The sequence below is a fragment of the Molothrus ater genome, chromosome 14, assembly GCF_012460135.2.
Source record: "Molothrus ater isolate BHLD 08-10-18 breed brown headed cowbird chromosome 14, BPBGC_Mater_1.1, whole genome shotgun sequence".
Lineage (NCBI taxonomy): Eukaryota > Metazoa > Chordata > Aves > Passeriformes > Icteridae > Molothrus > Molothrus ater.
Genome location: NC_050491.2, coordinates 7,992,107 through 8,016,473, shown reverse-complemented (window position 1 = coordinate 8,016,473; position 24,367 = coordinate 7,992,107). Strand labels below are relative to the sequence as shown.

Genomic DNA, 24,367 nt, shown 5'->3' with positions numbered 1-24,367 from the left:
CTCACATTTTGGTATGTATGCAAATCGTGCTGGGTGGCAGTGTCTCATACAAATCAGCTTGAAATGCAGAGGCAGCCATGCAAGCAAAATGGCTTGTCTTTCCCTGCAGCTGCAGTGAGACTTCTAGCACAGGAGACCTAGGCAGGCAGAGAGCCTGATTGTAAGGAAGCATCAGGAAGAGAGAAGAAAACCAGAAATCCTCCTAAAATGCTGTCCCACTAGCAGGAAGCTTTGTGTCATGCTACAGTGCTGCCCTGTGTTTTTGATGATCTGAGGAGACTCCAGCACCGTTTTATTTTAATTTAGGTTTTGGAGTGTCCTTATCCTGACTTCTCAAGGCAAGGAAATATATGATCAGCTCATGGCTGTGCAGAACTTGGTAGGTGATGTTTGGGAAGAAGAGATGAACAGCACTTTTTTGAGATCAGGACTGAAATGGGCATGGAAGATAACACAGATGGGAAACATAAACAGGCACCCTTGCAGGAATATTGACTGCTCATTGTAAAGGCAGTGGGTGAGGGCTGGGCATTACATTGTGCTGCTGCTGTTCTGTGTCTCAGATCCTTTGTGGATCTGTGAATCAGGTTTTTTCACACTGTTTAACAGTAGCTGCTGATACACCTGCATAGAATCGTCCTAATTATAAATCTAATGTGTCTCCATCCCCTTTGCAATATTTCTTTTATGAGTTGGGTAGGCATCAGGCATTTATATTTTCAGGAATTAATCCCCTGTTTTCTCCATCTTATACTGTGCTTTTCCATTGAGTGTACCAGAAGCAAGTATCCAGCAGGGTGGACTGAGTTTGACTTTCTGAGTCTGCAGTGTCTCTTGGTTAACATGGCAACAAGACAAAATGCTATTTAATTTTAATGATAGGTGACAGCAAAACAGAAGAGAAAGGAGAATGGAAGCTGATCAAAGTTCATAGAGACATGTACTTCCTTGGCTTTTTTTTTTTTTTTTTTTTCCCCAGCCAGACCTTTCTGGACTTCTGGCTCTTTTGACCCTGCTGGGTTGGATTGTGGCGGGCTCTGAACAAGTGTATGCAGGGCACTGCAGCAAGCAGGAAAAGGGGTTGCTTGGCATTACCAGCTTCTTGTCTGTGTAAGTGCAGACACTCCCTGTGTTCAGGGAGGTGAGCTGGGAGGGAACAGTGATGTGGCTGCAGCTTCTTACTGCGCCTTGTTGGATTATTTCCTGTTTGCTCTTTGATCTTTTTTCACACTGAGTAACAGGCAGCATGACTGCAGTGTGATGCTCTGGCTGCAGACTGCATTGTCTTGTTGAAAAATGAATTGCCTCAGAGCCTTCAGTCAGTCTCCTGAGCTATTTCCTGTTACAGCTAGGAAAGCTGGGATTTCCATGTGATTTTGAAGCTCAGAGTTCTGATGTACAGCGAAATCTGTCTCTGTGTTCATTCATTACTGCTTCTGATCCCTTCTTTTCTCTTCCATTATCTCAAATGCTTTTGAAAACTTCATTTTCCATGTACTGTATTGTCTCACTTGAGTTCCCTTCTGTGGGCATCACAGTTCAGTACAAAATGCAATGCTGGTTTGGAATGTTTGCAGACAAGATAGGGAAAAATACATCTGTAAGTTATTAGGGGTGAGAGTAATGTCTTTTACATTTGGCACTTACAGATGTTTTTTGCCTTTTCATCTGCCAAATGCTTACACTTTCCAGCACTGTCTGAATCTGGAGGTTGTGTCTGGGCAGGGAATTAGGTTGGACATGTAGCCTGCGTGAAGCTGCCTTGGGCATCTCCTGATTGCTCTGGCTCTGTGGTTCAGCCCTTCCACACATTTGCACTGGTTTTAGCATTTCACCTCTGGTCACTCATGAACTGGTTCTGTAGTGGGAGATTTTGCTATTTTATTTTGTAACAGTTCATCCTGACATGAACTGAAGAACCTGGGCTGTCCTCTTCCCTCGGTACCTGAACACCTCCTTCCCCCAGCAGTGACAGCCTGTGCTTGTGACACATCTGCCTCTGCACAATGGTGGCAACAGTTGGGTTTTTCCTGTGAGTTCCTCACCAGAACGTGCTGGAGATTAAGCAAGTTAAATCCAGTTTTTTCATTGACCAGACCATTACTCTCTATAAACAATCTTTAGACAAAGCCCCCTTTTTTCATTGTGGTAGAGCTGTCCCATTTGTGAGGTGTTGTGTGTGGAGGTCAAGTCTTTGGTTAATGTTTCATTTCTGTAGCCTTTTGAAATTGTGTCCATTCCATTCCTACCATGTTCCTGGCAGAAAGGGAGAAGAGATACCATAACACAAGTAATGCCCTCATTTTTCCAGCTTCCCTGTGATACAGAGATACATGATTGCCACTTGTTTTTGCAGGTTTTGGCAGAAGTAGTCTTTAATTGCACCCCTGAAAGCATTAAACTCGTGTTGGTTTTAATTGCTAAGGTGCAGGAGCTACTTTCTAGAGGTGCCAGACACCTGGGAACTTCATTTGAAATGGCAAGTGTTTGGTGCTTCTAAAACCAAGTTTACTGTGGAAGGGAGCACTAGGAGGAGGAGCCTTTTGTATTTTCATTTCTCTCCCTCTGCCTTGCAGGCATCTCTATCCAGTGGTGCTTTCCATGAGCACAGTTGGTGCCATACTGCAGTCAGTGGGTTTCCAGCCCCATCACTGGGCTGTTCCACTCTCTCCACAGTTAGGAGGTGTTTCCTAGCTTGCAGCTTAAAACTATGGACAACCTATACCTGCTGCCAACATCATCAAGGAAGAAAGGCAAGATGCAAGGGCTGTATTTTAATTAGGCTGCAATCTAATTAACTCATGTGTGAAACAGGCAGACTGCACACTGTGATTTTCTTGCTCATTCCCACCTCTTTGGGGATTTGTTACCATTCTTCCTCTCTCTGTGGGAAGAACTTGGAATCCAGGAGTTTTGAGCTCTGTTGTGGCAGTGTATTGCTTCACTTGTGACTTTGTGCAAGTCTGTTTGGATTTTGCTTCTGGGGCTTTACAAACATAGGAGAGAAACTAACACACTTCCTCCACTTCTCAGCATTGATTGTGAGCCCTAATTAACACTTAGAAAGGAAGGAGCTTTAGACTACAGGGTGCTGCAGGTGTATATTGCTGTGGGAATATAATTAATAAATAATAGCACATATGGTACAGGAGTTCCCACACTGCATATTCTATTATTTATTTTATGCATATTTTGCAATAATAAAATGCATATTTTATTATTTATTTTCATTATTTGTTTACTGCATACAGTCCATATCAGTCATATATATATATCTCCTTAACTTTTCTTTACTACTTGAGAAAAACATGGGTAGGAAATACTAATATTTTCCCTCCTAAAGTACTGATTTAATGGTACTGTGATCCCAGGTAAAGGGAAACTCTTGGAGTGTCCTGCTGTTCTTTGGCAGCCAGTTTTCAGATTCCGGCTCTCCCATCATGGCCCTGGTCACAAGAGAATGGAACAGTTCTGACCAGGTAGTCTGACCTGCCATGGATCACAAACTTTTATCCAAAGATTTCTACTTCAAGCTCATTATTTTTGCTTAGATTAGAGCAGGTCATTTAGACAGACATCCAGTGGGGATGCAGAAGCTGTATGTCACTCATGGCAGAGCTTTTCTCTCTGGTCCTCAGCACACTCTGCAAGATTCCTGCCTTTCTGAGTCTCAAGGTTCTCTCTGGAGCTACAATCCTTAGACACTGAGGTTCCAGAGGGCCAGGCAGTCTTTTGAGGAAGAAGCCAGTACACATACGTGTTGGGTGGACATTTTTTGTGTTGATGTCTTGTTATCCAGATAGTGGAAGCTTCACTAAGAATCTCTTGAGGTCTCAAGTGTTTCTTTAACTCTTGTGTTTAACCCTACCAGGGAAACATGTTCATTTTACTTAAACAATTAGTGTAGCATGTTATAGAATGGATCTACCTGATTTATTTCCAGCAGCTGATGAGACCAGAAAGTTTGGGATAGTGGAAAAGGCACAGAATTTTTCCCCTGCTATGAAGGGGACAGGAGCCAATTGTACCTGTGTGCTCTGGGTCTGGAGAGCTCCACACTGCACTAAGTGGCTTTGGAAAGGTTAATGGAGAAGGTGCCAGCAGATGGCACTCATGAATACACAACATTGTCTCAGGGGCCTCAATCACTTCTGGCATTTGTAGCAAGAAGTGCAGAATAGGGCAGGTGGCCAGGGCTGCAGTGAGCAGAGTCTGGGGCTGGTTACACCCTGTTTCCATTCAGAGCAGCTCCTCTTTCTAGGCCTGGTGGGTACAAGGGCACTGAAGGGATGTGGTGATGCAGCCCTGCTGCATCAGTGATGACTGGTGTCACCATCAGAATTTGGGGTTTTTGACTACAGGATGGCCTACATGGCACGAGGCATGCTGGTATCAGATGGGGTGGCACATTCCTGCCCAGTGCCCTCTCCTGGGACAGTCAGTCCAACTGCTGTCTGGTGCAAGAGGTGGCCAGAATTGGGGTTTCATGCTGCTGGCATTTGTTCCTGGTGGGGTGAGCAGTGACATTCAGCTTTCACTAGAAGACAAAAAGGGCACACCAGGACATCTGAATGCACATTTTCAACAGTTAGTGAAGGCAATGTATGGGCTCTGTTTCTGAGCCAGAAGAGCAGTCTGCTCCTGGTCCATGGGACTTGTCAGTCCAGCAAAGATTAGTGAGGCAAAAGCAAAGGCTGTAAAGCTCCTCCTGCCCAGCACTGGTGAGGGAAGGTGATAAGGGATTCATTGTACAACCAGAAGATAATTGGCAGCAGTAGTATAAAGCATTGCCAGTCTTTTTGCCATAGCAATTGTCCAGACATTTTGTTCACAGCTGTGATTCACCTTGCTGTGCAGTCAATCTGTTCTGGACCATGCAGTATTTCAAGAAGAGCACAGCTGCCACACAAAATCATGTGGGATTGCCCAAGACTGTGTGCAGGACTGAGAGTGAAAAATCCCTTTTGCTGGTGTAGAGCTTGGGGAAGGCAGGTGGCAAAGGGACTGGACCTCCAAAGGGTGAGTCAGCCTCCTCTTCCCTCACCACAGACACCAGTAAGTGTAGCTAAGGTACAGTCACTGCTCTCCTTGGAGGAGAAGGGGCTGGGTTTCACGTGCCTCAGCCTGAGCTGACAGATCAGATCTCTTATGGGAGGTGGAGCCCATGTCTCATGTGATGACAAGCTTGAAGGAGCAGCGCTGGGTCTCTGTGGTGATGTCTGTGTGGAGAAGTGAACAGAGAGATTTTGGCTTAGCTGAAATGCATAATGCTTGTCTTACCTTCTTCTGTGCCTCATACTGCAGCCCAGGCTTGAAATGTCTGCCCTGTGCACAGGGAGAGTGGGATGAGGCTGTCTGCTGGTAGCCCTGACTGTAGCTTGACCTGTAGGTGTCAGCTCCAAGGGGACACTGGTCAGTGTGACTGGGCTTGAACTGAGCTTCAGTCCAAGTCAACAGAAGCTGAAATATTGGTGATGGGTAAGCCCATCCTGTTCAGCAATATAAGTCTCTGCTGGCCAGCTCTGAGTCTGTGACCATGTGTCATTTTGCCCTTAAAGAGTGAGTGTGCCCTGGAGTTGCCCAGCCCACATTACTCCCGGAGCTCTGCCCCAGGGAGCTGCTTTGGTCAGAAATCACTCCTTACCTGCACGGCCCTCTGAGATGTAACAAAGACAGCATGTGCCAAAAGGATGGTGTTTCTCTTCCTCTGATGATGAGGAATTAATCTGGCATTTCCTCCCTTGCTTTGTTGAGACTTTCTGAACTGAGATTTCCTTCCCTCACCATTGGACAGCAGCTCTTCCCACTGGGGCAAGCACCCCTCTCCTCCTGGAGCAGTGGCTCTCCCCTGAGTTGTGCAAGATAATTGGGCTGTTCCCCTGGTGTGGAACCAATGGCTGTGCAAGGCCACTAACGAGGAGCCAGGGTAGCAACAGGATTAAAAATATGTATGAGCAAACATCTTGTTTCAACTGCAAGGATGCACTGAAGCGTGAGAGCCTGGGTCCTGCAGACAGCCAGAGGCAGAGTGGATTGGCATTCAGACTGCAGCTGCACAATAAAGCCACACTGGTAGCACAGGAAAGGGAGGGCAGGGGCCCAGTCTTACTTACAGTGCTGTGAGCTGGAGTAATGCCATGGAATCACCTGTTACATTTGGCTGCATCCTGGAGTGCAGTGTGGATAATGGCATCAGGAGAGGAGGTGGATTACCACAAATCCAGCTCTGGCTCTGGCTCTGTTCCGCCCTGACAGTGGCCTCCATATGGGATGGGACCTGTCATTGGAAAGATTGTTTGTGTGGAATCATTACCTGCTCCATACAATACTGGGAGGTGAGTACCAGGTGTGATGCCCCATCCTGGTGGGCTCCATGGGACACTGGCAGAAGCTAAGTGTGACTGTCAGTGGAGGTGTCACAGTGACACAGAGGTGGAGTGGGTGCTCCAGTGGAACATGCTGCTTTTTCCTTCATGAAAAAATAAAGATATTTAATTTTAATTTCTGTTTTAAGGGTGATTGTTCTTGGCTGTGTTGGGTCCCTGTAAAACTTGACAAAGCCATTTCAGATAGTTGAAAGCTGTCAATGTACCCCAGTCATTTTCCTCTCATTTAGTGAAGGATATTTTAGGAGGAAGGTTTATGACATATCTTTGCATTGAAGAGCTTGGACTGGCAAGGAGACCTACCAGCAAAGGCACTTCCATGACAAGGAAGGCTGTCTTGGTACCTTGGCTGAAGAGATGAAGGCTTGATGTGAGATCTCTTATGAAAGAAATTAAGTTGCTCATGGAAGGAGATGGTTTCTCTGTTTATATGCTGGATTTACCAGGGATCATAAATCTCTGAACTTTGAATATTCAGGGTACCAAAAGAAGGAAATATCTCATGGAACATGGAGGTTAGCAGCATAGTTGGGCAACCATGCAGGTTTGTAGCCTTTGTGATGCATGAGAGCACCCAGACACTATTGTTGGGGCAGGGATTCTCTGAGCCCATGGGAGCTTACTGGATTCCCAGATATCAGCAGGCCTGGAGTGGAAGGGGAGTCTGACCTGGCACTGCAGAGCAGAACATGTCCAAGCTTCAATCAGTCTGTTTCCAGTGGCATTGATGGCTCCTGTTTATCTTGGTAATCAGACCTTCCAGCCCCATCTCATTTATTAGCAATTGCAATAGAAATAATAATTGGATTCAGTCAGTTTTATTTAACATTTTAATGTCAGCTGAGGATTTCTTCCTGATCCCAGCTCTTGATTAGGTGACATCTTTGAGCACCAGATTAATAAGACTGACTTTATTCTCTATACACCCGAGTTTCCCAGTCAGAGGTGAGGGTTGAAATGTACTGTCATGTTTTATACATTTGACTCAAGATGGCCAAAAGGTCATACTTACAATTCTTGAAATATTTTTTCTTACTACATTTGATTTTGATCCATATTGGATGGAGAATAAAACTTTCACAGATTTTCCATGAATTGTGTTCTTCCACCCTCTGGATGCATGCTGAAATTGGTGCTTCCTTGAGCTTCCTAAAGAAGCTGGTCACTGAAAGTGTTTTGAAAAGATGTCCAACAGGTCTTACCCTTTTCCTATAGACTGTCATGTGGCCAGGGTCTCAGGAATATATCTTTCCTTAATCTTGGGGTTCAAAACTCTTCTACTGTTCAGGTAAGCCTTGTCAAACTTGTATTGTTTTGTACACTGAAATGCATAATTCAATAATCATGAGAAATAAAAAACCACTCTTTTGTCAGAAAACTCATGCTGCACTACTTTCTGGACTCTGAAATTATGATAAAAGGATTATTTCTGGGATAGTGGCCTTCTGGCTTCAAACTAATATTTGGTTCCATCTATGCTGTGTCAAAGCAGACTGTAGCTGTCCCAGTATCATGGAAGATAAATCTATGGAATGAACTTCTCCTTGGTGTTTGTACCTGCACACTGCTTAGCCCTCACTGTTGCTTATGGAGTTCCCTTTGTGACCAAACAAAACCAAGGGTTTGGAGACACACAGTAGAAATATTCTTGGCATGAACAAATCTTGCACTTTTTACTGGCTGTGTCCTGATGTGAGGTGAGCTGCAAGTGTGTGCAGGGGAGAAAGGGAAGGAAGGTGCTGGGGTTCACAGTGAAGAGAAGGAGATATTCTCCCCTAAAGAAGTGCACTGAGGTGATCTGTACATGTAAGTTTGCTTTTTGGCACATTCCCCATTTGCCACCATGATGATGTGGTCAGTCTTGCTAAGTCAATAGTCCTTCCTCTGGGCCAGCTTTCTGAAACGCTGCTTGAAGTGTCTCACTTAATCAGGTTTCAGAGGAATCTTTCTCTTCAGCTGTTGCAGATTGTTTGGATCACAAAGACAGTCTCAGTCCTGCTGCTGTAGCTGGTATTGGGCACACTAAAGAAGAGAGGGGCACTTCAGCCAGTGCAGTTGGTGCCTGTGTGCTACAGCAGAGAGCCCAGAATCTTTAATCCAATATCAACCACTTTGGCTGGTCAGCAGCTGGAGAGTTTCTTGCATTTTAATTTTCCAGGTCACAACCCCAGTAAGCTTGGGAAGGGTACTCTCTAAGTCAAGACAGGCATTCTCTATCATGCTTTTTCTAGTTGTAAGGCTTCAATCTTTCAGGCTAGTGTGGAAGTGCACAGACAACCCTTGTCTCTGGTGTACTAGTGCTGCAAGAGCACTGCCCTGAGACAGCCTGGTAGTAAACTCTTAACTGTCATGGGATATTCTCCAGGCAGTGAAGCCTTCCTTTGTGGAAAGGGAACCACATAAAGACCTTTTTCTTCTTCAGGCCCTGTGGGCTGATGTTATCCTGATGCCTATGGTACCTTTGCAGTGCAGCAAGCTGGGAACCTGCATTCTCCAGCCCTCACAAGCCATCCTGCAGAGCTGTGTGTTTGCACCTTTGTTCATATTCACCCATGACATCCGTGGAGCTGTGAAATGAGAGTTCATACTGATCTAGGGTGAGGGTAATGCTCAGATTCACAACATTTGTTGTGGGAACAGTGGATTTTCAAGGGAGACCTGAATGAGCAGGAGGAGGCACATGGACATAAGGATCCACTTTCATGTGTGGAAGGAGAAGGAACCACTAGAGATGAAAGCAGCCTCAGGTATTGCATCTTCTTTGAAGGATTAACTCAGACTCTCCCCTGTGATACCATAGCTGAAGGTCTAGGGTCTGTGAAGGCTGCAAACCTTTATGAGTTTGTCTGTGCTACAGGCCAGCCAGAGGTAACAGCCTAGGTCTGGAGTCTTTCTGACTGGGTTATTATGGGATGATGAATTGAAAATAAAGCAGAGTCTTTCCTCTTCAGCTTGTTGACTTCTGGATATGAGTCTGTATCTCCACCCTATTCTGTAGTGCCTTGCTGCTTCCTTCACAGGTTGGCTCCCTTCCTGCTCCCATGGAGCCTGTCTCAGGGCTCATAGGGAAATCATGGACTTCAGTAGCATCAGACTTTTCTGCTTTCACCAGAATGCCCTGAAGGCAGCAGGAGATGAGGTATGGCAAAGTTTTCCTAGCAGCTGCTCAACACTGCTTCCCTTCCATAGCAAACAGCACTCTAGAATCTTCAGGCCAGAATCATCCCCACGTGAAATCTTCTGGTAATAGAGTGCAGAAAAGAGCTCTGAATCCCTGCCTAAGCCCTTCCTGCTCCTGAAGCATAACTGCATTCAGTGGAAAAGAGCCAGAGAGCAAGATTTTTTTTTTTTTATTGCAAACATGTCTGGCCAAGAAACAGGCATTTGAAAAAGATTCAATAGTGGTCCCAGTGTAAAAACTGTTAATTCCATTTCATTTTCTAACAGCCTGATTTAACAGCTTGAATCAGTTCATTTTCATACCTTTGCTCTGGATGTTACCCTCATGTGGTTTTGGTCTGGGATGTTGAATGCTCTGGACAGTCACAGATTAAATACTGGCCTTCATATTCTAAAACTCTAGAATGCCAGGTACCACCAACGGTTTGCCCTTTTCAATTCTGTACATCAAGGTGGGAGCTCAGCAGGTCTCCCACTGACAGAGTTGAGCTCAGCTATCCAGAGCTGAGGGCTGTGCAGGCAGGGCAGCTTCACACTTGCTCCACTCAGTGCTTCATTAATTAGCCTTAATGATTACATCGAGGTGAATGTAAATTAAAACCCCAGATACAGACACATAGTATGGTTAAGCCTGAACTGCCACAGTGTGGCAGCCTGTGAAATGGTGGCATTTCACCTCTTAAGCCTCTCTGTTTTGATGCCTCTTGGCAGGCACAAAAATTGGTGTAATTCCTGCTCACAAGTAGCTGGGGAGAAAATGGAGAATGACTTGTGTAAAAATCTAGTATGTTGGCAAATGCTTTTCATATTAAAACAAAGATAAGCAGCCTGGAGAATGTTTTTTCTATGCCTCACCCACCTCTAGACATTTTGCAAGCTGAAAACAGAGGCACGGTGATGTGTGGCTGTTCCAATGAAGAATCACTGCTGAATGACTATTTTTGGAGAAGATAAATTTGCTGCACTTGCCCATTCTGCTGTGGTGGTTTTACTGTCAGATTGTGCCTTTAAAGTGTTCTGTACCATAGTCATGTATGGATGTTCCTACAGGGGAAGGGATCTCTCACCTCTGCTGAGATTCTCTGGTGCAGGGGATTGGGCATGGTCATGTATTGGGAAATCTGGTGTTTGTGCTGGGCTGTGACAGCTTGCCCACACTCCTCTGGGTGAAGAACCTTATTCTCTGGTGCCAGGAAGAACTGGAAACCATTCTGTGGTGTTTGGATAGATAGGGTGGATCTTTGCTTTCTCAGTCCTGAGAGCAGACTGAATTCAGCATCTTGAGCAGATAAAATTTTGCAGACAGGTGGGTCATCTTTGCTTGTGTTCAGTCAAACAGGATGTTCCCCATGAAGGAGCATGGTTGATGTTTAAGTGCAAGCCAGACAGGATTGGACTTGATAGGGATTCTCAAAAAATTCTGGATCCCACTGGTGTTTCTGCAGGAAGCTGTGATGTGTTCTGTTTACAAGATGTGTTAAGGTAGGGCTTGATACATTCAAGCTATTCCTGCTGCTCCTGTTGGAAGGTGATTTAAATTGCAATTCACAAAACAAAAAGGGGGCTGGGAGTGACACTGGGGATCCATGGGAGGCAAAGCTGCTGTACAGCTGCCACTGAGCTGCTGCCCAGCCTGAGCTGCTCTTTGCCTCAGTCTCCCCTCTGCCAAAAGGAGAAGCAATGCTGTAGGAAGAATCACTAAAGACAGCTCAGATGGGATTGCAGAGCACAGGTATGAGCAGTGTCAGCTCCTACTGTTTCCCTCTGGCAAAACCCTCTTTCAGGTTGGGATCTCCTTGTAGACACTCCTGTCCTTTCTGAGAGAGGCAGGATTTGTGAACCTGATGCCTACTATTAATCTGAGAGTGCTTCTGTTATGTGTAATCAACTGCGTCTTTGTCTTAGCTTTGAATTTTATATCACACACCTCCCCAGAGTAGGAGAGCACTACATTCAGTTTTACTAGCTCCTGGAGGTGGATTATATCCCACTTGAATGTTTACAACAGTTGTGAAGGTTCAACACAATTTTAATGAGGTATAGCAGTAGTATATTAAGAAATGTATCTATTAAATGCAGTCTTTAGTAGTTGATTGGTATTTAATTGACATGTGTTAATAGTCCTGTTAGAGCTCAGTTAAATCCACAGTTGAAGCACTAATTTTGAACAGGGAAATCATGGTTTGAGGTAAAAATATGTACTAAAAGTACAGCAGTTTTTAATATAAAAACATTATTACTAAATAAAGTGTTAAGTGTATTAATAAAGTCTTACACTGACTTTAGCAAGTGTTTACACTTAGTAGATATTTTTAAAACAGATTAAAATGACATAAAAGACACATTCTGTCAATTGTTGCTGGAAGATTCATAAGGACTTATCTATGGAGGTAATTTCTGTCTCCTCTTAGGAAAGATTCAGACTTCATCATTTTACAGGCAAGTTTTTTAAAAAGTGTGCTATTTAACATGAAGGTGGGCATTCTTCTCCAGGAGTTGGTCCTGGGGATCAGCGGTTTGGCAACTGAACTTCTCCAAGCTCTGGTGTTACTGCCATCCACAAAGGTTTCACACTGCAGCACCTCAATCCACTGTTGTTGCAGCCACAGGAGGTACCTTGCAGGTCTGAGTACAGGGTGAATGAAATCCCTGTTTCACACGGACATGGTGAAGGACAAAGTGTTTCCTGGGTTGAGAAATCCCAGGGGAAGACACGGTGTTTGGTGCCTTGCGTGGTCCCACAGGTTCTGTTTTCAGGGGACATCTTGCACCTGAGCCGAGAGGGATCCTCAGGACAGCAGAATTCTCTTTGAATGCGCTGCATTGCTGTAAGTCTGTGCCCTGCCCTGAGCAGGACTGCAGGACAGGAGTGGGAACTATTCTAACCACTCACAGAAGCTACCTGCAAATGGGGTAAACTCAGGCACAGAGTCTGTCAGTCCTTACCCTCCAGGAAGCAGCACGTGAGAGCTGCAGCACCACAGGAATGCCTCTGTGCCAGCATCACCGTGCCACTTGTCCCACAGGCTGTTACTGTCCTGTTCCCACGTGAGCCCTGGGCACTTCCACTGCTCAGCAACTTGAATCACCCCCAGGCAGCACCTGTGTGTCCTCCCTGCTCTGTCTGCCTGGATGTCAGCATTGCCCAGCTGAGCAGTGGGGACCCTTGGCTGCTGGCAGGCTGCCTGCCTGTTCCCATCGCTACTGTTGGTAGGTGGTTCCTGTCTAATGAAGCTCCTTGCCAAGGGAGGCTGTTGACGTGCTCCAGCATTGCCAGATGGTCCCCTTACCTCTTCTTCCCTCCACTCCCTCGGAAACATTAATGATCCCTAAACCTCTCTGATGGAGGGGCTCCTTTTTGTGACAACCTCATTACGTGGTTATCAGAAGCTGCCACTATCCAGGTTGTCAGGACAACCAGCTTGGGAAAGGTCTGAACCTCAGGCAAATAACCATGCCCAGCTCCCAGCAGATGCTCAGCCACAGCCAATGGCCGGGGTGCTGGGAAGCCATGACATAATGGGCCAAGCTGGCCTCCAAATTTAATTGTCAGTTTTGTGTCCCTCCATGTCCCCTCCCCCCAGTGCTCTCCCCATCAGCCCCTGGCACAGTTAATCAGGTGCTGCTGTTGTGCCACTCCAGACCCCCCTGGGGCTGCCTGCTCTCTGCAGGGCTGGCAGAGGGGCTCCCACAGTCCCCCGTGTAATGCAGCCTCAGGGAGGAGTGAGACCGTGGGGCCAGGTGCTGGTGCCTCAGGAGCCTGGCATAGGGGAAAACTGCAGGGGACTGGAATACCCACAGCTCTTAGGGGACAGAATAGGTTGCTTCTTAATGGGGTTTTGTTGATGGGGATGGATTGATGGTTGGAGTTAATTTTACCTGTAAAATGAGCTCTCTGGCAGCTACCACTGAGTGTGGGGCATTATTGGTGAATCAGCACTCATACTTACTGCTCAGACTGTGTTGTGTTTGCCAGCAAGGTGTGATAAATGTGGCAGGACCAATTCTGGTGTAGATGAAGGCTGTGTTCAGGATTTGGGCAGGCCCTGGGGTCTTGGAGGCTGGACCTCCTGAGTGGGTGTGCGGACTCTCAAAGCATTTCCAGCTCGCTGGGACACGCATGTGACAGTCACACGGAACTGATGTCTAGCAGGGACTGACCTGCTTTCCTAAGCCCTGTGAGGACAAAGCCATCACCATGCCCATGTCTGGGCCAGGTGAGGCCCAGCCACACTCTGCAGGTCAGGCACAGCCCAGACCATCCCAGGTGGACCCATGGAGCAAGTCCAGCTTGCACTGCTGAGCCTGGCACCGTGGGACTGTGGAGGTGCCTTGATCATGCAGTCACTCATTTTTTTCTTTTTTCCCCCCTCTCCCAGCAATGTGCTTGAGCAATGTGCCCATTGTCAGCACATGCAGCTGCTTATAGTGTGCAGCAGAGCCCTCCAGCTCCAACAGGGTCAGCCTCATTACAGCTGGCATGAGGAGCAGGGGAGCTCTGCGGTTTGGGCAATTTCCCCTTTGTGGGCTTTGCTGCCACTCTTTGTCTCCTTTGCCAGGAAGGCATGGGACAGGCATGCAAAGTTAGCTTTCTATCAGGTATGGCTTCCATTTAACAGCTTAAAGATAGCTGGAGAACCCCAGAAGGCTGAAATGTGCAGCTTCAAGGCTTTGTGGTCACCAAAGGCCAACCTGAAAGGCACAGACATTTAAAAACCCTCTGTAAGTTTCAAGCAAAACTCCACTGTGCACAGTCAATGCTTACAAAGTTTCTTTGGCTCCCAGGAGAGTTGTAGATTTGGACAGGGCTGAGTGTAAGAGATCTGATCTGCTTTTTTACTGTGTGCAGTCACAGAGTCAAGTTTCTGTTCTTTCACAGAGGAAAGGAAACTGAAACTCTTCCTTCATCTGTTGTTGCCTAGCCTTTGGCAAAGGGCAGCCTGACCTGGGCTTGGTGCTTCAGAGAGCCTGCAGTTTTCTTATGGTGCTCATACGAGCAGTTCTGCTAAAAGTTTATTTTGAAACTAGATTTTAGTTGGACTTTTTAAAAGAAATAGAAGTGATTCACTCGCAGATTCAGTCCTAACAACTGTAATTGCCTGATTTCATGCTCTATCTGCAGCTTTTCCTTGAGCTGCCTCCCTCTTTTGGAAGTCTGTGAGCAGGACTTGCACTTCCCATGGCTCGTGGTACTCCAGGATGTGGGGCTGGTAAATGACCCATCAGTCTTTCCAAAGCCATCGGGAATGATTTTTACTCTGAAGGTGGCTGGGTACTGCTGGTCCCCCATCTGCTCAGTCCTTTCCTGCTCTGGGCTGTTGTAAACAGCAGTTTGCAGCAGCCAGTGTGGTTTGCAGGGCTGGGTGAGCCTGCAGGGACCCTGACAGCTCCTTCAGCTGCGTTCCCTTCCTCGCTGCAGTCACGGGACATTCCTCCAAAAGCTTTACATGGACTTGGACAGGAGAAGAGCTGAAGGCCAAAACCTGCACTCTCTGCTAACTAACCCCCTTGGGCTCAACAAGAAAGAGTGTGTCCTCTGCAGGAGTCACCCCACTGCTTGTCCCAGCCCTCCTGGATGCATGCACTGCTGTCACTGGACACTGCCACTGCCACATGGACACTACATGCAGCAGAAAAGGGAAGTCCTCTTCTTCCATTGTTGAGGGACAGCAGATTTTCACAATTCCTGCTTACCTTAGAAGATCCTGAAAGTCATCTACCCCCAGGAGTAATTCTCTGTGTGAGTGGAAAGAACACTGACAATTTGCTCTATGGCTTGACTGTAATCACTGCAGAACCAGCCAGCTAAGTGACAGATTTGACTCACACTGGGGAAGAAAACCTTGGTGAGACTTCGGCTTACAGCAGGAGGGGATGGCATGGGGATGGTGATTCAGGCAGGGCTGCTTGTCACGTCAGTGTGGACTAGGTGACTCAGTGAGTTCTTGCTTCTGGAGAACTGGTCCTTTGAATGAGCTGTAAGGCAGCAGCCTGGACACTTGTGGTCAGAGAAGATCACATGTCATGTGGTGGGGCTGGGACAGTTTGTTATCTCCTCTTGGAAACATGTGGCCTGCCTTACCTTTGGCAATAGCAACCAGCAGAAGGTAAGTCTTCATTGCTTGCCCTTGACTGCTCCACCATGTGTTATTACACATATTCTGTGCATCTCCATCAGGAAAAAATCCCCAACAAATCAAACAAAATAATGGTGAAAGGTATGCTCACTTTGGTATGTAACAGCACAGCCCTTTCCATTGGTGGCACTTGGAGCTGGTAGAGCTTCCTGCCAGCCCTGGGACCAGGCACAGCCCCAAGCTGAGAGCATGGCTGGTGCTCCCAGCCCCAGCACTGCTCCATGCCCAGGGCCCTGTGGGCTCTGCTGCAGAGATTGTAAATTTGGTCATGTTTATCGGCACATTTTTTCCCCCTGGAAATACTGTAAATGTGAGATCATCCTCATCAAAGCTGGGTCTGTTTCTACGTTTGATACCTTTCATGGAGGAGCTGAACTCGTGGATTCAGAAGGAGCAGGAGAAGGACCACACGTTGCCTAGGGAAGCGTAATTCTAAAAGAATGAAGGAGAATGGAAAACACAGACCGCGAATAAGATTTTTTCTTCTGGTGCGTTGGGAGAGGTTTGCAAGGAAGTGCCCTCTTTGTGGCAGGAGTGGCCGGAGCTGGTTGCTCCAGCCTCACTCCCGCTGGGCTTCTCCCACGTTTGGATGCGGACAGGAGAAGCCCCCAGGCTGTCACAAGCAGACGTCATCCGGGGGAGCCCCGAATTTCACGGTGCATTTCCTATTCCCAGCGGACGAAGACCAGGGAACGTGATGATGCCTTTCAGGACCCCTTGCACCGCCGGACGGCGCCGGTGCCACCTCCCAGGTTTGCGCACCCCTCTGAGGGGGCTCCCGGGCTCAGGGCTGGGAGGGTGGGCACCCCCCCGCGCCGCGCTTTCCCTGCGCGCTGCCCTGAAACACGAGATTTGCCCCCAGCCCCAGCCCCGGCCCGTGTGTCGTCACCGGCCGCCCGCCGCGCCCATTGGCTGCGCCAGCGCCGCTGCGGCGGCCCCGCGACGCGCGGGGCGGGCGGGCGCGCGCGCGGCGATTGGCGGCGCGGGGGGACGGGCCGCGCCCGGGGGGCGCTCGGCGGCGGCGGGGGACGGGCGGGGCGGCGATGAGCGACGGAGGCTCCAGGTAACCCCGGCCGGGCGGCAATGAGCACCGCGGCTCCAGGTAACCCGGGCCGCGCAGCAATGAGCGACCGCAGTTCCAGGTAACCTCGGCCGGGGCGGTTCCAGATAACCCCGGCCGGGCCCTGCGGCCGCCGGCGAAGCGCGGTGCCCGTGGCCGCGTCTGCGGCGCCCCGTCTCCCGACGATGGGAGAATGACGCCGCGGGCAGGGCCGGGGTGCGCCGGTGGCGGGGCTGTCTCTGCGTCTCCGGGGTGCCGCTGCCGTCAGTGACACGTGTGTTGCCGGGCAGTCGGCGGTGGCCGGAGCCCGGTGTCCTGCGGGAAGGATTCCCGGAGCCGCAGAGCCGCAGCTGAAGTTGTGTCAGCGCCGGCACCGGCCATTAACGCGGCCGCGGTGCGTGTGTTCCCCATCTCCCAACAATGCCGCCTCTGGGCTGCGCTTCTGCAGAGGAGTGAGAAATTCTGGGCTATAAATAACCCCGCCTTTTTTTTTTCTTTTTTTTTTTTTTTCTTTTTTTAATACTCGTTATTGGCAACGCGCATCCGATTGACCTTGGCACCTGCCAAGTTTTTCCCGAAATCCCTTTAGGGAAGGGTGGTCTCTCTCTGTGCGTGCATGGTGGTGCCTGATGCCACACTGGAGCTGGTCCCTGTGCTGGGTTGTCCCTTTGTCCCAGACTTGTACACCAGCCAGCCGAGGAAGTGCTCCAGCGTGATGTCTGGCCGCTCCAGGCTTCCCTCCTCCGGCGGGGGGGTGCACTCGGCACGAGTGGCCCCTCTTGCTGGTCATTGAGGCAGTTTGCAGATCTAGTTTTCACCGATGCCAGAAAACGAGCCTTGTTTTAAACACAGCGAGGTGTTTAACGTGGAAGGCTCAGGGAATTCAGGCAGGAGAAGCCATGGCTTCAAAGCGAGCAACATCTGAACGAGATGGTGGGCCCAGGCTGGGAGGAGCGGGATTGTTTGGGGCCCTGCGGCCCGAGGGATGTTGAGGAGCTGGATTTTGCCTCTCCCCTCGCCCTTCCTTCGTTTGCGAGGTGGGAACGGCGTGTGCCAGCAGTGAGCAGCCTGGGTATCTGTGTGCAGGGTTTGGCAAACCCCCTTCAAGGCTCCTTGCCGCTGATGCCCCACCTGCCCGGATCCGAGCCGGCGCCGGGGCTGCCCGAGAGGGGACGCTGCTTTCTCTTGTCTTGCTGGGCACGGTCGGGGATGCCTGCACAGGGAGCCTGAGGCCGGAGATCAGCAGGGGCTTTGCTGAGCGACTCTCGGCTGACATGGAGCGAGGAGGAGGGGAGGAGGACGGGCTGTCGGGAGGGCCGGAGCCAGGCTGCTGCCTGCCTGCCCGAGCGGGAGAGAGCGGTGATGAGTCCGGCTCCCCTGGCTCCTCTCGGGTGGATCCACCTTCTCTGTGGCTGTCAGGCGGAGAGGAGGGGCTCGGGCGCAGCTCCGGAGCCGCCCGGGAGGAGGACGCTGTGCCGGGGGAAGTGGAAGTGTGGCACATGGCTGCAGAGGAGCCTCGGCCTTCCAGTCACAGGGTACCCAACGATGTGAGCAGAATGTGGAGTAAATTAGGGGTCGGGGTAATGGGTTGTAGGTCTGGGACATGGACAGGTGCATCATTCGAGGCCAGAGAATGAAGGTTTCCATGGCAGGTCGTGTGCATGGAGGGGAAGGATTGCTCTGAGCCGGTGTTCTGCGGTGAGCATGGGCTGGTGAGGGAGGGTGATGCTCGTGGCTGTTTGGAGCTGCATGGGCTGGAGCTGCATTCCTTGAGTGTGGAATTGGGCACAGGAGCTGGTGGCAGGCACGGTGCTGGGGCTGGCTGGCTTCATAGGTGGGGGGCTGCAAGCAGCTGCCTCTGGGCTGCACAGGAGGTTGGACTCTGAACCAAGATGTGCATGGATGGCATTTCTTCACTGAGTGACTCTGGATAACTAAAAGTAAGTCTCAGGAGCTCCTGTTACAGGATTAAGTTTCAGGCCTCATGGGCCACCACTTGCAGCAGCAACAGTTTGAGAACAGCTGTGGCAGCAGTGCTGCAGGAGGCAGTACCCAGGGTGAGCTGCTTTGGTTGTCACAGGCCCTGGGCTTGGGCCTCATTCACCTCAGGGCTCTAACACAAACGTGCTGCCTTTTTGTAGGGCCTGATGGGGGCTTTCTGCCTTCTAAGCTAACAGGCCCAGTGAGACTGTGTAGGAGTGTTTCCCAGAAGTTGGAGAGCATTTTATTGCTGACTACAGGGAAGAGAACTTTACCTTTCCAGGTAGACTGTTGACAGGGCAATTCCTCTGTAAGGATCTGATCAAAACTCAGAAAACGCGTGGAAGTTGGAGTCTAGATTGTCCTGTGTGTCTTGAGCTGACTAATAAAGACTAGAAAAAAAAAAAATTGGGCACAAGAGGTTGTCTTCCTCCAGCCCCCTGTATTTCTTTGCAAGTTTTGTACATAAAATTCCAGACACATTCAACTCTACAACACATTGTTGGCCGCAGCAAATCCAGCTCTTGTGTTAGCCATCTCTTGGCCTGGCAGCATTTGCTCCTAGAGGAGAGCTGGTTTGTGGGGATAGTCCCATTTTCAGTTCCTGTTCCCTTTGCCTGAAGCTTTCTTCTCTTTTTCTTTTAATACTTTAATTGTGACTGTGGATCCAAGCGTCCCTGGAGCTGCCTGTGTTCTGGGATCAAAACCAGCTGGGAATCTGAAGGTCTTTCAGATCTGCCTGCAGCTCCTCCTTCATTTTAGCCATGCCTGCACAGAACCGGTCGCAGGGGAGATGTTGCCAGATTTGGCTTCCGCTGCTGCTCTGGTTGGACTCCCTGTGACTTTGGGACATTAACAGTGCTGTCACTTTGTGCTTCTCTGGTTTGAGTACTGATTTCTGTTCTTGCTGTGCTGCATAGTGGGCAGGCAGAAGCTCACCGTGACCTTCCTCTTTCATTACCATCCTTAGCTCATGCCAAAGGTGCTTGAAGCTTTTCTCCAAGAACTTAATGGGGAGGGCAGTGGTAGAAAGGAGAGAGAAGAACATGGATTTCACCTGCAGAAATAAACTTTTTCATTCACTAGTGCTATTTTGTATTTAGCTAGCATTTTCTCCCTGTAGCTCTATTTTGTCTTTTACCTTTCAGACACAAATAGTTGAGATTGTGGATCTTCCCTTATGTGTGCTTTGATTTTTCTGTTACTTGAAGAATGGCATTAGGCTGAGTGGTAATTAGTAGGTTTCACTGGGCCGGGGTCAGCACAGGTAGAGACACTGATGTGAATGCCTTCTCTCAGAACTGCTGTCGCTGGTTGTCTCCTGCTCCTAGCAGTAATTTTATAATGGAAAAATACGATAAAATTGTGTGGTTTGCTAGTGGATAGTCTCAGTGCTTGGAGTTCTGGAGATTGTTTCCAGGTGAACATCAGCAGCTGTGGCTTGTATGCAGTGAACAGCAAGAGTTTCAGTGTGCTTTGTTGGAGATTGCCAAAGGATTCTCATTTTGCCTGTTCAGTTGCACTGCTCCAACTTAGCTCTGACAGTGCACTGTTTATAAGTTGGCTTCCTGTGTTTCTGAGACAGGTGGCACTCACTGCCTCAGGTGCTGTGGGATGTGGCAGGTTGGATGCACCTTGCTCTGGGCAAGCACCATGGCATCCGCCCTGGCAGTCCCACTGATAGGCATCCAGGAAGCCTGTGATGTTGTTGATGCAGTGTCATGTCCCCCTTTTCTGGAGCTCTTGATCCCAGGAAGCCCTGGGCAGGGGACAGACAGGCCTACAACTGCTCCAGGTTGTTGGCCTCTGGGTTGGGAGGATCTTTGTGTCAGCATATGGCACCAGCCCTACCTGCGAGTCTGGCTCTTGGAGCACTGGGCTAGGTGCACCTCCAGGTACTCTGATGTCCTGTCTTGTATCATTCCTTCCAGAGGCAGACTTGGAAATCATGTCCCTCTTAAAGAGGGGCATGTCCTGCTCAGTTAGGAAACCTCTGCTCTGAATGTTGCTTTGTTTTGCTCTAAAGGCTTACTGTTATGGCTGTGTGCATTAAGTGTTCAAGGGTAAAATTGTGTTGGTACATATTCAGTGTGCTCATTTCCCAACATTAGTTTTATTGTCAGTTGCTTATCTAGTAGTGTACTGACAGATGTGACTGAGTCTTGAGTGATGCAGAGCAAAGCATGTCTCTGCCCTGGAGTCTGTGCTGCCAGTTCCACAGTTGGAAGAGTATTCAGTGCCTCCATGTGCTGGGTTTGGGGCTTGGTGTGGTGCTCTGATACAGCACTGTAAGGGTCAGAGTTGGGGAATGGCAAAGGTAAGGTTAGATACACATCCTTTGCTCTGCTCTGGTCATATGTACTGTCTTACTGCCATCAGAAGCAGATTAAGGCAGTTTGGATCCAAAACATACTCAACAAATCTTTGGGTAATTTCATGTTTGTTTATTGTCCTGGTGGCAAAAGTGTGCTTTCTCAGGGAATGGAAACAAACATTTGGATGTGACCCTTTGACTTCTGAAAGTGACACCTTGCACATGGACCACTGAGCTCTGTGCTGTGGTCCAGTTTGCTGCTCCTGCACATGCTTTGCTTTGCCACAACTCAAGGTACTGCAGTGTCATTTTTGTCCAGCCATAGATGCCCATAAGCCTGAAACAAACTGCCTTTCAACATTGCAGTATGGCACAGACTCCAGAGCCAAACCATTCTCATTTCCTTTCTAATCCTCAAGTGTTGAAAATGCTCTGGCACCTTAGCAGGCTCAGTGTTGCTCTGCAGGGTGTATGCAGTTCGCTGCATGTGACGAGAGGGCAGTACTAAAACATTTAAACATTTCTTGCCATGTCACCTGGGTGGACTCATTTCTCCAGCCAGTGTTGTTGAAGGGGCAGCAGCTGTGCCTCCCCCCATCCTCTGTCCATTTGCTGGCATCAAAAAATCAGTTTCCCTATTTAGAAAGGACACTGGAAAGTACTTCTCTGTGTCTCTTGAGGGGAGTGAAAGGCCTAATGTTTTCCATTTTCTGACTGCTACTTCTCTATTCCCTATTGTGAAGGAGAAAATCCTCCAGATCAGAAATTTTCTAGGCACTTCCCTGCAGAGAGTCTTGATTCAACCTGCAGTGCCCAGATGCCAGCTCATATTTATCAGGTGCATCCAGCCACTCCCCAGATGAACCATAGGGCTGCTGGTGCATGGTAAACCTGAGAGGGAAAAACTGATGGCACACAATTAAAATCCTGGGCATTTGCTAAAGCTGTTTTTAATGTCTCCTGCCCTCACAGGATTGTGGACTTGGATTTGGGTTGCTCTTGATGTGTCACCAGAAAAGCTGTCATATGTGTGTTTGCAGAAATGGAGGCTTGGGAAATGTTTTTAATTGTGATTCTACTCTGCATAACACAGATTGTCAGGCTTTAAGCTCAGGTTTGTTTGTATCACGGACAGACATTGATACCACAGCTCCTATTGGTGCATGAATATTTTAACAACTGAAACGATGCCTGCTCCAGAAAAGAGCTGCTTACATCCACGTTTGATCTCTTTAGCAAGCCTAGGCAGCTCAGGGTGGCATTTCCTACAGATGTGGGGTACATCAGCTGTGCTGTGCTCTGACTCTTTCTTCATTCCAGAGAATTCAAGCTGGGAAGAAGGGAGGTTTCTAGCAAAAGACTAAAACAGACAGAATTTGCTCCCTGATTTGTTTATTTTTGAGGAACTTGCCTTGCACTTTGTAGGATGCATGGACCAGACAGAGGTGGGGTAATATTTGGAAGTACCTAGAGTGGCAGTCTGTGGGGTTAGTCTTCTCCTTTAAGTTGTGGCCTGTGCCACAACTTCTCTCCATACTCTTCTTCTCTCTCCACTTCTTCTTGCACTAGGGGAATGCAGAATCCCCCTCTTTAGGGGCACTAATGAATAATGTTATCGTTTCAGAAGGAATAAGCTGAGAGTGGAGTCTTATTCTTTTCTGCATTATATTGACAGTTCAACACAGAGGTTGTGTCCTGGACCGTTCTTGAAATCTATTGTGGTACTGAAATGCTGGAACCTCTGCTCTCTTTGTGTATTTCTGAAGTAAATTGTCCACAAAGCATCTCTAATTAGGGGGCACTTCTGTGCCATAACTTGTAATGCAAACAGAGCTTTTGAACAGCCTGATCTTCAGGACATGCCCTGTCTTCTCCCATGGTCTGTGGAGCACTCTGGACACTCAAGGTGAATGCCAGTCTTCTTCATGTAGTAAGGAGAAGCAATAAGAACCAGGTTACAAGGTAGTTTTCCAGTTCTAAGTCCTTGGTTTGGTGAGCTCTCTTTCCTCTTAGTGAGCACAGCAGCACATGGATGAAGTTCCCAGGCCCACACATGGCACAGGAGGTCTGGTACCTGATTCTTGAGTACTTTTTGAGCTGCATTTCATGTTGTTTACATTGCTGATCTCAGCAGAATGGCAGAGCCTGCCCTCATGGGTATACCTGAACACATGTGATTCTGCATCTATCCTGACTGTAATTGGTTGTGTACTGAAACAGGAATCACACACAGCTGCCAATGTACCCACAAGCAGTCTGGTAAACATAATCCCAAAATCAGCCCATAATAGGACTGGCTTTCGGGCAAGGAGAGGAAAAAGTTGTGCTCTTGCATAATCCAACAGCCTCTAAAGCACAAGTTCTCATCAGACTGATGGCTTTGGTTGGTGGGGTCATTAGGCAGAAGACACCTTGCCCTGGTCTGCCCTGCAGTGCTGGTGAGGTGTTGTGTTGTGATCCATGGAGCAGGCTGTGTCTGACTCCTGATCCCCCTTGCCACGGAAGGGGCAGCTCAGGCTCCCTTCTGAGCTCACTGGCATTTTGAATGTTGGTGCCAGAAGGCAGTGAGCAGTAGGTGCATGCATCTAGTACTATTCTGCACTCTGAGGATCTCAAAGCATCTTTTCTGTGAAAACTATTTTAAAGATCTACAATAAATGCCTAAAAGTCAGGCCTGGAAAACAAGCAGAGATGTGTTAAGGCAGGGTCTGACTGCTCCAGAGGGGCTGGGTGCCAGGTTGACTCATGTCAAACACACTGGAAACAAAAGGATGAAGTCAGATGCCCAAGGTCATCAGTAGGGTGCTGTCAGAGCAATGAAAGATAGCAGTTAGAAGTAAACATGATTGAAGTTTTGTGTCCTGAACTCACTGTGGGGAATAGTGGTATTGGTGTGGCTGGGCACCTTGAAAACCTAGGCTAGTAGGTGCCTAAATGGGTTCATGGCAGCTAATAAGAACAATTTCCATCCAGCAGTGCCAGGGAGAGAAGAGCCCTGGCATCCCTGAGGCCACAAGGCTCATTTGAGACACACAAAGTGAAGGAGGGACATGTTGGATGGAGAATTGCTACTTGTGATATGTTAGGTGTTAAATGCATCTGACACAGGAAGCTTGTGAAAAGGTCTGGATTCAGGATGTGCTTGTGCTTAGCAGAAATGTTCTGTTCTGTGACTGCTGTGAGCAGAAAGACAAGGCCCCCAGCCCCTGCTCAGCTGTTGCAGGCTGGTGCCAAGCCAAGTGTTGTCTGGGTAACCATTGCACTCTGCACAGGTGGCCTCGGAATGCTGTGAGATCTGGAGTGGGAGATG

The 24,367-nt window shown here is 48.5% G+C and overlaps 1 protein-coding gene across 3 annotated transcripts in view; it reads left to right on the top strand.

Moving 5' to 3' along the window:
- The window catches only part of PAK3 (p21 (RAC1) activated kinase 3), a 126,946-nt gene that overhangs the window by 38,248 nt on the left and 64,331 nt on the right, over positions 1–24,367 (top strand). The window contains exon 1 of one of the 3 annotated variants that reach the window (XM_036401867.1): positions 16,745–16,845. The exons of the other annotated variants lie outside the window; for them this stretch is intronic. The gene's annotated coding sequence lies outside the window, so the exon portion shown is untranslated. Of the gene's footprint in view, positions 1–16,744; positions 16,846–24,367 lie in introns of those variants that run through there. 3 annotated transcript variants of the gene reach the window in all.